Consider the following 17,966-nt stretch of genomic DNA (forward strand, 5'->3'; position numbering starts at 1 on the left):
GTCTGGTGACTGAGATAACCACTGCACTTTGTTTTTGTTTTCATCTTCATCAAACCAGCCAGTAATGCCCTGAGGATGAGGTTACTGAGCTTCTGCAACAAGGGGAAATAAATATATATACTTCCTTCTTCAGGTATTATTTTTCTTATGTGTCTCCAAAGTGGTTCTGATCATTGCTGCAACGAGAGCACTGTGGCTCTGAAGCTTTCATTACGTACTATTGGCTTTTTAATAAACTGATCTAGGAAGTTTACTCCACTTTCATTTTTTGCTACTTGGTGTTAAAATATCAATCATAATTTCCAAAAGCCAAGGTGACATCTTTGTTTTGTTGTTAGGTTTGTCTGACCAACAGTCCAAAAACCAAATGATAGTCAGTTTATGATAAAAGAAAGTAAAGCCTCAAATCATCTCAACTAAGAAGGTGGAACTAGAGTATCTTTGTTTTTTGCTTAAAAATCAATTATTAAAACAGATCATTAATAAATAGATTAATTTTCTGTTAGATTAGATAGATAGATAGATAGATAGATAGATAGATAGATAGATAGATAGATAGATAGATAGATAGATAGATAGATAGATAGATAGATAGATAGATAGATAGATAGATAGATAGATAGATAGATAGATGACATTTGGTCAGAGGATCAGTGGGCACATTTATGCACTACTTATGCAGCATTTCCATTCCCATAACGGCCAAATTAGGGGCCTTTAACAACTGTGTATCTCATTGTGTCTGCCGTTACAAGCTACACAGTAACACTTTAAAGTGCAGCTGTCATTTTTATGTGCCCTTACAGAGCAGGGCATGAATACGGCTTTTATGTGCAACACCACGAGCCCTCATCATTGGTCATTGCAGGGGTGGGGTTTGAGCCGGTGGCAGCGCTGGTGGAGGAGGGGGTCCTTTAGCCATGAGAGCTACGTTAATCAGACGGGAGGGCCCAGTGTAAAGATGTCAGTTCACGCTTGATACACATCTGATGATTATTGCCGTCCCTGCCTGGCTTTCATATCCACCACTGCAGCGCAATTGGCACGCTGAGCTGATGAGCGGTACAATAACCACCTTGAGAGGTGCTTAGTGGCTGTAACAGTGGGGCTCAGAGAACGGCACAAAAAGAGGATGGGGAACTAGTTGTAGGAGTGAGGGTCTCTAGCCATCAGAACTAAGTACACCTCTGACCCCTTTGTGTTGCGCTTTAGTGCATTTCCAGTAAAACATGCACACATGGATGCAAGAGCCAACACAGCAACACTTGAACTTGGATGTCATCATGAAGTCCATTTTATTGTTTTGTCTCGACATCTGCTCATCGTCATGCCTCGGTTCTCTCCTCTCGCTGCATTTCTCCCTTCTTTTCCTATTTCTTTTCCTTATTCTCAAGTGAAATGTGACAATAACTGACCTGCACTGTCTACTCAGTCAGTCTCCTCGCTTTGCTCTCCTATTTGCCTTTCCTCCAGCTCTGGAACCTGGCCAAATGCGGCAGGATTTCTATAAGAGGAAACAAGACATGGAAATTTTCAAAAGGGGGCTCAACTGTCTAAAACGAGCTTCCAGCAAGAGGGAAAGGACTATAGCGTCCTATTTGCATGAGCAGACAGAAGGTTAATAACACAGGCCCTGCTGTGACAAAGGAGAAAAAGAACATAGAGCAGGTAGGAGGGATGGAAAGTGCTGATCCTCCACTTCTGACTCCTGAGAATCCATCTAAGACACAAGGGAGGAGCGTGGAAGTAATTAGAGCCCTGGATATATGATGGGTTTCATGTACAGCACCACCTCCCCTTTTTCTCTGAAGCACCTCATTTCCCAGAATGCATGTTGAGACGGGACATCAGCAGCAGCAGCTGCACCAGCGGCCACAAACTGACAATGCGTGTATGTTTCATTCCGTGATTACCAACCAGGAGTATTTGTAACCCTGAGGGTACGTGTAGTTGCCAGGGGGTACAGGGGTGCAAAGAATGCGGAGTAGCTCAACTATTTGAAAAAATTTCAACTATGATTTTTACTGAAAAACTGAATCCACATATTCGTGTTAAAGAGGACAATTAACACACAAAGAAGATCACAAATTGGTGCAATGCAGATCTTTGATATATTTACAATAACCAGTATAGTACCTGACTCAGCTGTAACACATAACACCACATGTTGCAATTGAGAGGGTATGAAAGCTAGAAAGAAAGCAGAAAAGTAGAAATGGTTAGCTAAAGGTAATGGCTAAATGGCTGATGCAAATTAAATGACATCAATAAATGGCTAAAATAGCTCAAAGTAATGAGCTATGGGCTCTCTGACTACTGTGGATGCCGATAGCAAATACATGATTATAGCATCATGTAGCACATAGCATTATAGCATCATCAACCATATTTGGGTTTAAAAAGCCTCCTCCACAGCCTCTCACTCCTCAAATGATTTTCATAGATAGATGCAGTTAGCTATCAAAACATAGCATGTTCTGCTCCTACAAATCGCCCTGTCTTAATAGATTAATAGATGATTCCATATGTTATGGGATGGTTGGCACTACCAGCTACATCACATGCATGCATGGAGATGGCTGAAGTTAATGTTGAAATGTGCAGCTTCTGCCACTCCAACTAGTGGTAGAAATGCCAACTTGACCTAACACTGTCAATTCAGTTTTATAAAAAAAATAGTATTTTCACTTTTACATTGTGAAGCATGAAATAACATCCAGTTTAAAAGCAATTCATAACAACATATTAGGAGCTTGATATTTTTCCATTTAATATTTGCTTTGCCCATCTGATCGGGCTGTGCGGCACGTCAGACAAAAAAGGCGGTGAACCACTGTTATACATGATGCAGGGTGAAAAACAAGGATAAAAGCTGCTCGTGGTGGCTGGAAAAGAGGTTGAGTGTGACAGGGAGACAGTTCTGTGTGGGAGGTGGCATCAAATCAAATGTCTTTCCTATCTCTTTCGCTATTTGTTTTAGCGAGGATGCCAAATTACTTCCTGACAATAAAGAATCTTGGAGTCGAACAAACGCACAGGCAGTCAAGTACAGTTAAAAGAGGGGGGAACAAACTAGAACGTGTTATCAATGTGACATCTGTTTGTGCAAAGCAAACAGTGAACGCAGCTCGCTCGCAGAAGTTTAGGGAGCTTCTTTTAGCTATCCTCTCTTTTCCTGCATCATGGCTGAAGAGTGCAGTTCAGAAGTCACCAGAGGGAATTGATTATCAACAGGCGGGGGCTGGATCTTCCCCTGCTCTGGCATAATGAAGCTCTCTATTTCGGGACCATCAGGTGTTTTTTAGGCTTCTTGTCGCTATTCCTAGGCCCTCTTGCTTCTTCTCTGCATCCTCGGATCATGCCAGCCCAGATATGAGTGCACTGGGAATACGGCATGAATACATTTTTTAAGTCTAATTCAAAGTTACAAAGCTCTTTTTTTATGTCTGGCAACAATGGGTTGCAACTGAATCCGCATTGCGATAGTTTGGCTCTGACAGTATTTCAACCGCATGATGGAAACAAACAAGGGGGGGGGGGGGGCTTTGACAATTAAACACACGCAGGTGCACGAGCAACAAGCACACACCAAGACACACAAACAGCCTATAAATAGCGGAGATCCATGGCAACCTGAGATTTGTTGTTTGTCGTCACATGCTGCTGAGAGCGAGAGAAGAGCGGCGACTTAAATAACACTGGGAGATTGGTTTGTGTGAGAGGCAAAGTCAAAACAAATTACGCCTTTTCTATCACTTTGGGCCCACCGGTAAAGCATCTGAAATAGCTTTGTGCCTGGGGACATTTTACCACTGAAAGAATACGGCAGCAATATCCTCCGAGGACCTTAAGAAACAAAGGGATGAGGGAAAGAGGAGAGGATGGGGAATGAGGGGGTTTAGTTTTACAGCGGATCACAGGTGGCGCCTTGACCACCTAACTAACTCTTTTCACTTTATTCTCTCCCATCCCTCCTCCCTCCGCCTGTCTCTGCTTATCTCACCACGGTGCACTGCTGTCACACCGAAGGTCTGAGCTATTGAAAAATGTGAAGCACCATTACACAAATGCATCCTTTTTCTTTACTTTCTATATATCTTTAAAGGGGCGGGTGGCCCAAAGTGGTCGACGACATTAAACATAATGAATATGGAATTCATACTGTTGAGAGGCAGCCCTGAAGGTTTTATCCAATTTCGATCAACTCCAGCTTGTTGATTTAACTTGTTTTTCAGGCAAACAAGTCAGAAAGAAATTTCTGCCTTTCTCCATCTAAACTGACCTTCAGCAGACCTTTCACTTTCCTCTCTCTCCTTGTAATGCAAATAACCGCTTGAAAAGCACAGGCTTTGCACTTTCCCTGCGTTCTGTTTTCCTTTGCAACATGAGCGCTGTAGCAACATGAGATATATATCAGGCTTTAATTGATTTTTGCTTTGCAAGATAAAGTAATTCGGTGCAATTGTTTCAGTTTGCCGCCGTATTTGTACTCGCTCCCATATGCTGTTCATTAATTTGCAGCTAGTGGGTGATTTATCAACCTATTACACTTGGGCTCGTGCCCTCCACACACACACGCAAACACACACACACACACACAGTTTGCTCCCCTGGTATCTTGAGGAGGCATACATGTGGCACCACTTTGGTGGCTGGTGCTGTAATGGCTGTGCTAAAGGGCTGGGAGTGAGCCAGGGCCTGTCCGACTGCAGATGGATGGACCCACGGGCTGCACACACACACACAAACATACACACAGGCCGCTTGCCCTGGCCCACTCCGGACTAGCCAGGACTGGCCCGGCCTACTTGGGAGCCACAGCAAGGCTAAGTGGGGCAGCCAGGCCAGGACTAAATGCTAATACCACAAGATTAAAATCACTTGTAATTACGTGATTCTACAGCAAAAAAACAAAAACGTGTACCTACGTTTGTGTTGGATTAATTAATAAGCCGTGCAGGAGCATTAATGAATGCATGAATAAGCATTTCAGGATGCAATTCAGAGAACTTAAAGAGCCTAAAATCTCTGGCTTCTTGAGAAATGCAAAACAAAAATCAATATGGTATAAACAGAGTACAAAATATTGAGGCCACCTGATCTTTCCATGAAATAAACAGACTAATAAGATCCACATGAAAGGTGTTTTCTTTTTTTTTTTGCTCTCACCTCTTCATGCATAAGTATGAAGCAGAGACTCATTTTTTAAACCCAGCCACAACTGAGACATAATTTGTTGAAATTGGATGATGCAGCTCAATAACAGGAATGTAGTGATGCAGCTCAATAACTGTGTCTTAATATCACGCAGCCCTCACATTATTTCGAAACATATTTCATCACTGCTGACATGCGTGGTGTTATATTGTGCTAACTACTGTGCTAAATCCCATGCTGTTGTTTGAGAGAAGCGCTGATAAGGGAGAGAAGAAAAAACATTTCTGCTGTTATGATTGCTTTGGACAGCCAGCTAAATGGATTTTTTTTAACAAGAGGCAGTTACAAAATTACAAACTGAACAATAAAACTGTCTCTGGCGGTGAGCTTCACAGGGTTTTCACATTTCACCATGTGACATACGGCGGATTTTCAAGAGTGTGCGCCGCGGCAGACATGTTCGTTGGACAATCGGCCAATGCTTTGCAACAATTTAGTTAAAAATCAAGCAACCGAAAAGCCAACATCTCTTGATGGAAATAGCAGACAGTCTCTGTATTATTGATTTTAGTCCGAGGGGCCTCAAGTCTCGCCTTTTGATTCGGCTGATCTCTCAGCCGCTCCGCTCCTTTACCTCGCAGCATGTAACGGCGTCACAACAGAACGGTTGTCAACCACCAGAAGCCACTTTCTGTCAGAGAGCATTTCTAAAGCAGAGTCTTTCACAGCAAAGAAAATGCTGTGAAATGTTTTGTGGGAGGGTGTGAACTACTTGGATTATTTACATGTTTCTTAAGCAAAGAAATACCGAGTAGCAACGCTGGCACGCTCGATATGATATTCTTTTAACATTTCATGGAAATTATTTTGCAACACTTTTTTTAAAGTCAGTCTCTCGCTCGCTCTGATTAATTATACGTGTTGTTTAGCTGCACTTTGCTTATTCTTAAATAAACTTATTTACAAAAGAATATAATTTATTGAGCCGATGGTGTCTTTCCTTTCTTCCACAGTCTCTTATCACTGATCAAATAGCTGCTAGATCACAGCATGTCTCTAAATGTGTACACAGCCTCCACCACAAATGCAGGTATACGAGCAAGGCACTAGGCACTGAACTGTATGGTGCAGGTCAGCTTGTGTTCTGACATCTGTGAAGAAGGAGCATATGTGGTTTGTGCTCACTTCCTTCCAATTAATGCTGCAGTATAAAATAATGTGTTAGATCAGTGAGTTCCAACAACCAGGGTGTGACCTGGTACTGGTCCACGCAGTGCTGGCAAACAAGCCACAAACACGTCATCTGGCATGAACAGAGCCAACCACCCCGACCCCCCTATGAACTAAGGTTAAACTTAGTTCTTCTTTTATCTTGATGCTTAATCTTGACTGAATGTATTTGTGCGTTAGACGAGAGTGAATCTGGGCTTGAGATCATCTTAATTTACAGTAAATGCTGATAACGTCCAAAGACACATTACAAAAATGGTGATGAAAGGAACATCAACAACTGAAAAATAAGAATATAAGGACTGAGAGGAGAACACAGCATACAAAAGAGAAAAACATGCAGCATTTTACATCACATCAAGAGAAACCACAGTTTCACTTTCATTCCAACCTCTTATCCGTGAATCTTAGCTATTTCAATAATTTATGTATCACATTTACAGGGCTCCAGTCTAACTTTTGTCCTCACTGTCCCAGGACTGTTTTAACAATTTGAATCGCCCCAAAGTGAATGTAAACTGCCCCAAAATCAAAAAGTTATTATTTTACTTCGGTATTATCTTCTGTAGTTGTTAGTTGTTGGAGACGCGGTTTACATAAAGCATTTTGTAAATAATACATGTTTGGTTATCAAAAGTGCCTCAGCAATGTACTACAGCAGAGAACTGGAGTAAATGTCTCTGGTTATTTTCATTTCAGACATTTTGGTAAAATGTAAACACTGATGAAAAGTGTCCAAATTGTACTCAGCTAAAGTCCTGCAGCACATTTATTTGCTGTAAACCTGCGGTGTTGTGATATTATACTGCAGTTCATTGTTTAACGCGTCATCCTTCTCTGAGCAGTAACTCAGGCCAAACACAACGCAGCTACCAGCTAACTAGCTCTCCTGTCCATCTCAGCACAGGTTTGCTGTTCATAATGTAGTGTTAGCATGGAAAAAATGGGGTGCAGGCCCCGTCGATGGTGAGTTTACTGCGTGCTGTAAGATTCAGTACGTTTGGGAGGCATGACAAGTACCTGGCACCACTTTGAACCAAAACATCACAAAATCAACCATGATAATACAAAACTATAGTAACAGCATGAGAAGATGTGCACCGTTGTAATCAGCACTCAGTTCACTTGGTCATTTACTCAGTGAGTAGTCCCGGAGGCGTCGCAGGGAAGATCTCTGTTTGTCTCAAACACGTTTTTCTATCGTCACCGGGACAACAGGACACCGCTCATCTGCATTTAGCTGAAGATTTCAACCATCCATTCATTACTTATACCTATTTATGTCATTTATCCATTAAATTTAGCTATTTCAACTATTTAGCCATTGCTTTTATTACAACCCTGATTAAAAAAAGTTGGGACTCTGTGTAAACCTCAGACCCTTCCAACTCAGGTGTTTTCAGGCACTCTCAATGGAAAAACGTGGTGCTATGTGTTACAGCTTCTCAGTTTGTGAGCATCAAATCAAAAGGGAGAGCTGTGATCATGACTGTCTTATTAACACAGCAAGACAGCTTTCCTTCATCGCTGAGCTGGTGGACATTAATACAGAATGGAGCAACACCTCTCTGTGTGCCACCTTAAAACCACCAAACACAACCACACAAAACACCATAAATCCATAACCAAAGAGACCTCTAAGCCAGGAGTGCTTTTATTCCTTTTCGTGCAAAGTACTTACAGAGGTTTAATTAACCTTAATTAATTTTATTCAAGTATTTCTACTTAATGAGCTATAACATGCAAAACCACTACCCTTTTTTCCCTCTTAAGGAATCAATATTTCCACTAAAGACTTTTCATTAGCCAGCCTTCACAATGGCCTTGCTCTACTTTTAAAAGGATGCAATGATGGATATTGTCAGTGAAGCTTATCTTACGCACAAATACAGATTCCCTAGCTGGGTAATACTTCCTATTTCTTGTGGGCGTAAGTGACAAGAGCTTCACTTTCAGCTACCACTGCATTATACAGAGCAGGGTTAAGCCTCCAGGCAAGCCAGCGTGCGCGCGCACACACACACACACACACACACACACACACACACACACACACACACACACACACACACACACTCAGGACCTGTATGCAGATGAAATCATAGCCGACATTAATAGGTAAACACACCAAAGTAAATAAACTCCATTAAAAAACTGACATGTTTAATTTAGCTGAGCTTTTTGCCTTATCGGCTCGACTGTGTTTTTGTTTAGAGAGAGGGAGTCGGTGAAGGGATGCGAGGAGAGAGCGCTGCAGGTAATTATACTCCATACACTTGTAATCTGGGGGTCAGCCCGAGTCCCTCCCCTTTGTTCTACAATCAATAGCCTCGGAGGAGGTGCTGGAAGCGGGGAAGAGAGACAGAGAGGAGGCGAAGGGAAGAGACAGAGCAAGAAAGTTGGTGGGTCCTTATATTCATCATTAATCATTTAACAGCATGAGTGCAGCTAGGTGGGAGAGCAAAAACACAGCAGTACACAAACACTTAAGTAGTCAGGTGCAACAGGGAAATATCTGGTGGCATTAACAGGCCCCTACAGGAAAACAGGCACTATACCCTGCAAATGGATTGGTTGGAGGAGGAGGCACAATATAAGAGCTGAAGGGGGCTGGAGAGAGAGAAATAATCACTTTTACTTAATCCAGCGATCTGTGGGGAAAGAAACAGCAGTGACTTTATTGTCGCCATCTAGCAAGATAACTTAGTGAGTTTATTTGACAGGAGAATGGCGCCAGATCCAGTGATAAAAAAAGAAGCAGCACAGGAAAGAAAGTACCTCACTATTCCTCTTCTAACCTGTTAGACAGACCATCTTTTATTTTTAACAATCTCCTACCTGAGTGCTGCATTCCCCTGCATCTACACCCAGACCAGCAACCACGGAGGAAAGGTTTACAGACTTTTCCCCTTCCCAAAAAAAGGGCCTCACTGTATTATTGGTCCATCTGGACTCATTGCTCAAAATGAATGAATTTGCAGTGGCTTTTCTTTGAACATATTTAAAATGCTTTAAAATTATTTTTTGTTTTATTTTACAACAAACTGTGGCAATGATTTAGGGTCATTTGAATCTCAAGAATGCTGCTTGTGGAGAAGTCTGTCAACCTGTGCTGTTGACCGACCACAAAAGCCTGACAATATTCACATTTGTGAAGCTGATACCAGTGAATTTGTGGGACATTAACTTGAGTAAATCAATTATCACAACTGATTCACCTGTTGTTTCATCTGTAGTTGTTTGAACAGATTAGAAATGGTTCACTTTTGTTAAGTTGAGAAGCTTTGTTGGAGCTATACATAGCCTGAGCAAGCACTGCCTGAGAAGACAAGTTCTGGGGAAAAAAGGCCTGTTCTCTATGGTTAAAGAGAGGTTGGTTAACAAAAAATGAAGCTTTGTGTTCATTTGACCTTGATTCAAAGAAGTGATTCTGAATACGACTGCTTTCATGTGAAAACCTAAAGTGTAGACTCAGAGTTTGATTAATTTCAAATGTAATGTAATATTTCCTGTTTGACCTCCGGGGTGGAAAAATTGCAGGTATGTATATAATATATGTGGTCAAGCAATGTAAATTATTTATGACGCACTTGTAATCCACAAGGTGATAACAAAGAGCCTGCAGGACATAAACAGATTAAACCCGGCCTATCACGCTGTGTTTGTTTGTGCACATCCACACATGTTCGAATGGATAAAGGATGCCACTTCAGCAGTGTCTCCACATGGAATCAAGATAGAAACCCATTGTTTCCTTCTCAGCTGAAATAGGAATCTGTCTTGGTCTGCATTCTCTCCCTCAGCCTCAGAAACCGACAGAGATAAGGAGGGACGCTACAGCGGTAATGTGAGTCTTCAGCCAAATGGATAAACCTGGATGGCAGGCTTTTCACCGGCGATAAGGATGTTAGTGCCACAGATCTGTGGGAGACAAGAGTCAGCTGTCTAAAAGCCGAGGAGAAAACGGGGATCATATGCCCATAGCTTCACAACATGGAGCATGGTGAACTGACGCTAGAGCTTTCAAAGATCTGAATGCTATCGCAGTAACGACAAGCTCGAGGTATCTTTATCCTGGCTGTCTTTGGGATTGATGCTAGCTCGGTGTAAAACGCAGTCTCTTTGTGCAGATGCTGACAGCTAACGTCACTGTGGAGACTGTTCAAATGCCTCAGAGTCAAGCCCAGTTTTATTTCAGGCGCTCTGCTGCCATTTATGGACATGATTAGGCCTTGATGGATACGGGGTGGGAAAAAGTTTTTGCCTGTTATGCAACCAGGAGTTGCCACGCCACCTCACCCCAGACAGAGCGGGGTGTGGTGTTTCTGACAAGCCCGCCACAAATCATTGTTTTGTTTCATCTCATCAGTGCTTTGAAGCGAGAGGCGCCAGCGGGGGAAGTGCGATTATTCAGCTAAATTCTGCAAGGGAAATTACAGCTCTGTGGCAGCAGGTGCATCTACAATCACCCCCCACTCCTCTACCCCCTATCCTCAGGCATAAATAGGCACGCAAACGTGGACACATATGCCACAACACACACCTGTACATAAAATACATACGCACGCATCAAAACAAGCTCGCACAGTCGCACCTGCTCTTTTTCCCCCTGTGTTTCACATGCACAAATCCTCCCCTACATCCCTACCGTCGCTGGAAAAAAACTCGGGCAGCACAATCACCCAGCGACACAGATCTGCACATGATCTCGCCACAATGCAGCAAGCAGGCAGGCAGGAGCTGCTCCAGAAGAGGTAATTCTGTCTCTGTTTGTTCAACAGAGAAAAGGGAGGGGTAGATAGGAGTAAAGGGGAGGGGGGGGGGGGGGGGTGTAAATCTAACATAGGGGCCCCGTGGCAGAGCCCCTAGGATCAAATCCAATTCTGGCAAGATACACATTAAGCCCCGTCAATCACAACAGTGTCCTTGGAATGCGGCAGAATGGTGATGAGAACGGCGGGGGACTCTCTTTTCCACGAGAGCCGGGATGAAGCCACTTAGACACACATCTGTGCAGGCACAAGCTCACTGCACCCCGAGGGGTCCCCGTATTTAAACCCGCCCAGGCACACATGCAACTGTAGGAACTGATCCACAAGCCTAAGTCTCCACTCAAGCATTTTAACACTCAGTGTGTTTGTTTTACAACAAAACCAAAAAGAAGTACAGGACGAGAAGCAGCATTTTAGACTTTCATGAAGGGAAATAACATTTCAAGGAGGTCAATACTAATATCGATATTTGGGAGTTTGAAAACTCTAATAACAATACAAATATTGTGAGTTTGATATGGATCCCTTAGTTTTTGGGGGGGGTGTTTTTAAGAATTGTGACCAGCATACAGTCTAATTACGCCATTTTACAGTTAAAAATGAACTTGTCATTGCTCTCTTATTAACACTGGGAATATGCTCAGCAGTGAGTCAAACATTAAAAATACCAGAGGTCCAACGTTCAAGTAGCTGCTTAATTTTAGCCTCCAGTGGAGCAGGATGCTAACTGGCTTTTACCTTGAAACTTTTACTATACTTAACCCTATCCATTTCTGTTTGTATTTTTCATCTTCTGTGAAGCACAACATGCAGGTTTTTGTATGAAAAATGTTATATAAAAAGTTTATTATTGTTATTATCACCCTTACTTGTAATTTCCCTATTAAAAGAGTAGTCTACTGTCAGACTCACGATGGACAGTTTAAAAAGGAATCAATGCAGCAGAACCACAGACATCGTTGTTACGCTTCCACACATTCTTCCCCATCAAAAACCTGGCACCTACATTTCCCACAATGCAACTCAATTGCCGACAGATCAGACAGAGAATCGGATGTATTATGCTAATTGTAGCCGTGATGAGCATGAGCTACAGAGGTCTGGTGAGATCACTTCTTTCTCCACACCACCAGACTTGATTCATTTTCAAACTTGCAGCCTTCAGGCCAAAATGACACTGACTCACTTAAGGCGACTTATAACTTAAAGCAACTCATCAGACGAAAGGCTTTCTATAACTTCTTTACCTATGCAGTATTACTCCCCAAGACCTGAAAACAAACCTCGATGTGCAAAATTGGTGGAAATCCTCTTAAAGTGGGCCAAAATATGGAGGGAAATACAGTACATCTCTGTGAAAAACACACATCCAATCACATTCATACATATACAAACCTGTGCCAAAATGCACATCCCAAATCTAATTTAACTCTCAGCAAAGAGGAAAATCACACGCTGTTTGGCTCGCAGCTTGAGTTCATTCAGGCTACAGTGGAAGCGACAGTTAGCCTATTTACTTTTATTCTGGACTTTTGCTAATTATCTTAACTACACAAGTAATTATCTTTCACATCAAAGGGCCTCGCTCTGAGCCCTGCTGGTCCCCCCAACCAACCAACCAACCACCCCCTGACACACACGCACACACACACACACACACACACACACACACACACACACACACACACACACACACACACACCACCACCACCACCACCACCACCACCACCACCACCACCATGTTTTCCGGAGCCAGCTGAATCATGACATTAAGAGATAATTAGACCAGCGCGTGGGTGCATTTGGGGGGGGGGGCACATGTGATGAGCAGCCGTCTACGAGTCGAGTTACTTGAGGAGAATCCACAGAGATATCACACACAGATTTAACTGTAGCTATTACATATCAGGTGATAAACTGCAGACTGAGTGAAAGCCTGTGTAGTTTGTCACAGATTAGCAGTAAACAAATGACACCCCAAGGGACCATTGATGAATTAACATTCTCTGACTCATCTGTGCTGAGCAGCTCTTTCATCTCATCCATCAGCGGCGCTCATTCTGATCACTCCCTTCAACAAGCGATGGAGATGACGGTTTGATTGCTGCCGAAAAGCTGCGACGTCATGGCTAGACCTCATGACTGCAAACGTACAGCACATACAGTATATGTGTGTATATGCTTTTGTTGCTTCATCTAATTCATTCAACAACACCTCCGGGCTCCTGTTTCTGTCGAAAGACAGTAATCAGGTCATCTGGCATCAGGCGTGAATCCTTCATTAACAATCTAACGATAATCTCTGCAGAAACATGTGACTGTAGGAGGAAATTTACATGTACTGCATTTAAATTCCTTTGAAGTTGTTTGTTTTGCTCACCTTGGAAACACACTATTTCTTCTTCTCCTCTGTGGTAAGAAGTAAACGCACCCCATAAATATGTATCTACCTAGGGCCCGTGCTATTCTGGCCCAGTGTTTTGAACATAGCCACTGGAGATTGGGCCTATCAGGGACCCGCCAAGAGAGAGAGAAGAGAGAGAGAGAGAGATAGGGAGGAAGAAGGTGGGAGGGCCAGAAGGATAATATTTTTGTGCATGTTCAAAAATGAAAAGTGGACGGCTTGTGTGATGTTTAATGCAGGAGGATCAGGGCAGGGTTCAGAGTGTTTCCTTTACGAGTCACCTCACACACCTCCGAACTTTCGGCTACAAATACGATGAGTCCCAGCTGCATTTTTAAGACTTTTTGTGCTTGTAGGCAACTTTTTTTGCCTTAACTTCAAGGTGAAAACATGTTTAACCTTTTCAACCCCGCTGATTCACAAGTAGGGCCGAACAAGCTCAATCTTTGCTTAAACTCGCAGAAGTTCATTTTATATTCTAGTCAACATCTCAGTTGTCTCAGTGTCTCCAAAGACACCAAATCTGTCAGGCTGCATTTGGAGGCACGCTGCATAAAATAACGCACAAGACATATAGAATATCACCAGCCAGAGAAAGCTCTTGGGTTTGAATATATTAGATTTGAACAACATATAGCTTCAATAAAGAGCTGAAAGAAGCTGATATTCAATATATATGTCAGAGAGATCAAATAAAATGATTTTTCCAACTTTAATGCTACTTGTGGAGAAACATAAAGGAAAACCGGATTTTAACTAACAAATATTCTCATTATTGATTCATCATCTACAAAATGTCCAAAAAATCATGAAAAATACTCAGCGTAGCTCCCCAGATTTCTAGGTGACATCTTAAAGTCTGACTGCAAGTCCCACAGCCGAGGATGTTCAGTTTACGATGATACTGCAAATCCTAAAGAAAGGCAGCAAATTCTCCCATTTCAGAACGTGTTTTTAATATTTTTCCTTCTTTGCTTCGGGTTTATTGCAAAGACTTTAAATAAAGATGGATGACGCACCTACGCTTCCTCCCACTGCACAAATATGAAGCCAAAATATCCCGTGCTGCCATCTGGCTCTGGTGACGCCATTTGTACTCGGAGTCTGCTCCGTAGTGATCAGGAGTCAGAGCTGCGGTATCGAGGTCCCGCCCATACACCCGCGCAACTCAATCGCAAGCACACACAAGCTGTCAATCATGTTACACTCCCTTTTTATAGCATCAAATTAAAAGCAAACTTATCAGAACACTTGAGCAAACATCAGCGTGAAAAGAAATACCTAAAATGTCATCTATGGGTCAAATGCATACTTTGATTTTTTTTTAGTTTGGCCCATGTCTCATCTGCTAACATGAAGGGTGCAGGGTTTATGACTTATACTGCGGCCAGCCACCAGGGGGCGATCAAGATGTTTTAGCTTTACTTTTGAAGAGCTGCCGCATCGTCCATCTTTGTATAGAGTCAAGGGTTTGTTGTCAGAAAACCAACTACGGCTCAGGCACAAAATATAAACAGCCTCATGACTCGAATTAATCTGGTGGGGAAAGTCAAAAATGCCAAGAAAATGCAAGAAAAGGAACATTTTTCCCCCCCTTCTTATCGCCAAAATCTCGCAGGCGGAGGAAAAGCTATGAGGAATTAGTTGCCAGGTCTGACACTCGTGTGCAACCCAGGCAATGCTCGCTGTCACCTCCCGACGTGGGAGCCGCCGAACCGCTGGTGGCTCAAGTTCTTAATAATCAGATGCATGAATATGGAACACGCGTGCACTTTAAAGCCGTGAACTTGTGTCGTTCCGTGTGCCTGCTGGTGAATACATGCAGGGGAGTGGATCTGTGTGGGAACGTGACATTTACTCCCCCGAACCCCAGTGACACCTCTGCGCAGGGCCGGGGAGGGGGTGGAGGATTATACATCCCATCTCTCTGTCTCGCACACACACACACACACACACACACACACACACACACACACACACACACACACACCTGTTAACTGGTGAGCTCTGCAGGCTTCCACAACTTCAGAGGCCTCCACCTGGATGTTATTGCAGCCCCCGGTGCCCCGCGCCACTACTCTAATGAGCCCGCCTCAACTCCGTCAAAGTCATCTGCTGACACTGATGTGGGGAGATTGATATTCACGCTTGACTCGCCGTCCTCTCCACTTGACTGCCGTGTTTACCTCCCCACACAATTAGTATCTGGAGAAGACAGACAGACAATGAGAGGAGAGAGGGATGGCGTCTGCGCTGTACATTAGCTCCAATTGTTTATAAAGATGGGAGATGTCTTTCAGCGTGGCTTGAAGGTGGCTTTCTATATCACAGGGCCATTACCAGCTCATTTAATCCCCATAACGCTGCCTCTACCTCTCTGAATGTCGGTAGCTTGAAATAACAGGAGCTGGATTGGCTTAAGTAAAATGCATATTTCAACAGCTTCCGTCCGCATTTGCATCTGAGACGTGCCCCGCGCTGGCCCGCGAAGATGCGCTCGTGAATGAGCCGGCGGGGGCAAACGCCACAAGTGTGACGGCGCAGGTTCAGCTCCCGCCCACACAGCGCCGTTCACATGGCTACCCTTCCATCTCCGTTAGCTAACTTTCATCTGAAGATTAGCATACAAACAAATAAAACACTTGGGAGACTTGTCTGCCCACTCTGTGAGAAGAAGAAGAAGAAAAAAGACAGACGCCAGAGGGGAAAGGAGGCGGTCAGTGTTTGGCGTTAGCACTGCTAGCTGGAGCTCGTGAAGGGACGAAAAGGGGGGGAAAGGCGCGAAAACCAGCCGCCATGTCTTCAAACTGATTCGGCTTTAATTGACGTTCTCTCTAATCGGCGCATTCACCATTTGAACGCGGTGATGAAAAGCGGTTTATATGCTGAATGTTGATGCCTACCTGAGGGGAGGGGGCGGCGAGTGGAGCCGAGCACAGCAGGTGGGCGCTCAGGTATGCTGTGTTTGTAAACGGCTTCCTGGTGAGGCGGAGGGAGGTTTTGTGTGGAGCCACAGCGCCTCTCTGTGGACAGACCGAGGACGACAGCCTCATAACAAACCTGTATCTCTGTGCTGCCTCTGTTTATTGAACTTTATACTTGTTTTCCACAGCATTTTAGGGGGAAATATTGTAAATACATTTTTTCTACTCCTTACTTCTCGATTTAGATTGTACATATTTACAGGTAGTAGTGGAAGAAGCACGCAAAACTTTTGCTTGAGTTAAAGTAAGAATACCACACTGTGCAAAATGTTTTCAAATTTTACTGGAGTAAGAGCACAAAAGCAAAAGCATCAAAGCAAAACTACTCATTATCCAGAATGACCCATTTAGGATTATATTTTATATTGCTGAATTATATATATAGATATATGTACCAAAAGTAAAAGTACTCATTGTGCAGTAAGTGTTTTACTATTATATCTGATGTTTTTGGATTAATTTTGCTGCTGCATTCATGTGTGTGTTCCTGCTGCAGATGTCGAATGTTGAGGTCATTCCAGCTACTTTATATGATGTTGGTTAGTTTAATCTACAGCAGTGCATCATTTTCTCTAAGATCAACATATGTTTGTAGCGTCAGCCTGTCCAGTGAGAACCCTGTATCTCTAAAAAAAAGTTTGACGAGCTTAGAAAAACAGCCTGTTTTCAGCTTTGTGACGGTGCATTTACTGTCTATTCCAGGAGGGTTTGACAGAGTTTATTTAGCTTGAGGAGGAGAATTTTCTGAGTCCACAAAAGCGCACTCACTCCTTCAGTTTATTTTTAAAGTTGGAGATACTGGGTTTTCACTGGATGGGAGGGGTACAAAAATTGTAATCTGAAAAGTATCAAGTAACCAAAGCAGTCAGACAAATGTAGTGGAGTAAAAAGTGCAGTATCTTCATGTGAAATATAGTGGACTACAAAGTATAAAGTTGCATGAAATGGAAATACTCAAGCACAGTACAAGCACCATGAATTTGTACTTGAGTAAATGTACTTAGTTACATATCACCACTGTTTTTAGATGTTTCTGGTTTTTCTGTATAATGACTGCTTTCACTTCTGATACTTTCACTACCTTTTCCTGATAATACTTGTGTACTCTAATGATAGGGGTTTGAATACAGGACTTCTATTTGTAATAGAGCATTTTCAGATAGTTGCAATTGTAGTTTTACTTTAGACCAGCGTCAGGTGGTCCTGATCTGCACAAGCTACAGGTTTATACAGTCAGTACTGAAAAGCACTAAAAGTCTGGCCTGGTAGCTGGAGAGGGGGAACTGTAATGGCTTCATTAATACAACTCCTGGGGCTGTATGAACCTCCCGACTCTAAAATCCTACCTTGTATGTTTACTGGTGCGCATTCATTTTTCATCTAGAGCCTAATTTGGAAATTCAGAATATTCTAAACAGA

The sequence above is a fragment of the Chelmon rostratus genome, chromosome 22 (assembly GCF_017976325.1).
Source record: "Chelmon rostratus isolate fCheRos1 chromosome 22, fCheRos1.pri, whole genome shotgun sequence".
In the NCBI taxonomy this organism is placed as follows: domain Eukaryota; kingdom Metazoa; phylum Chordata; class Actinopteri; order Chaetodontiformes; family Chaetodontidae; genus Chelmon; species Chelmon rostratus.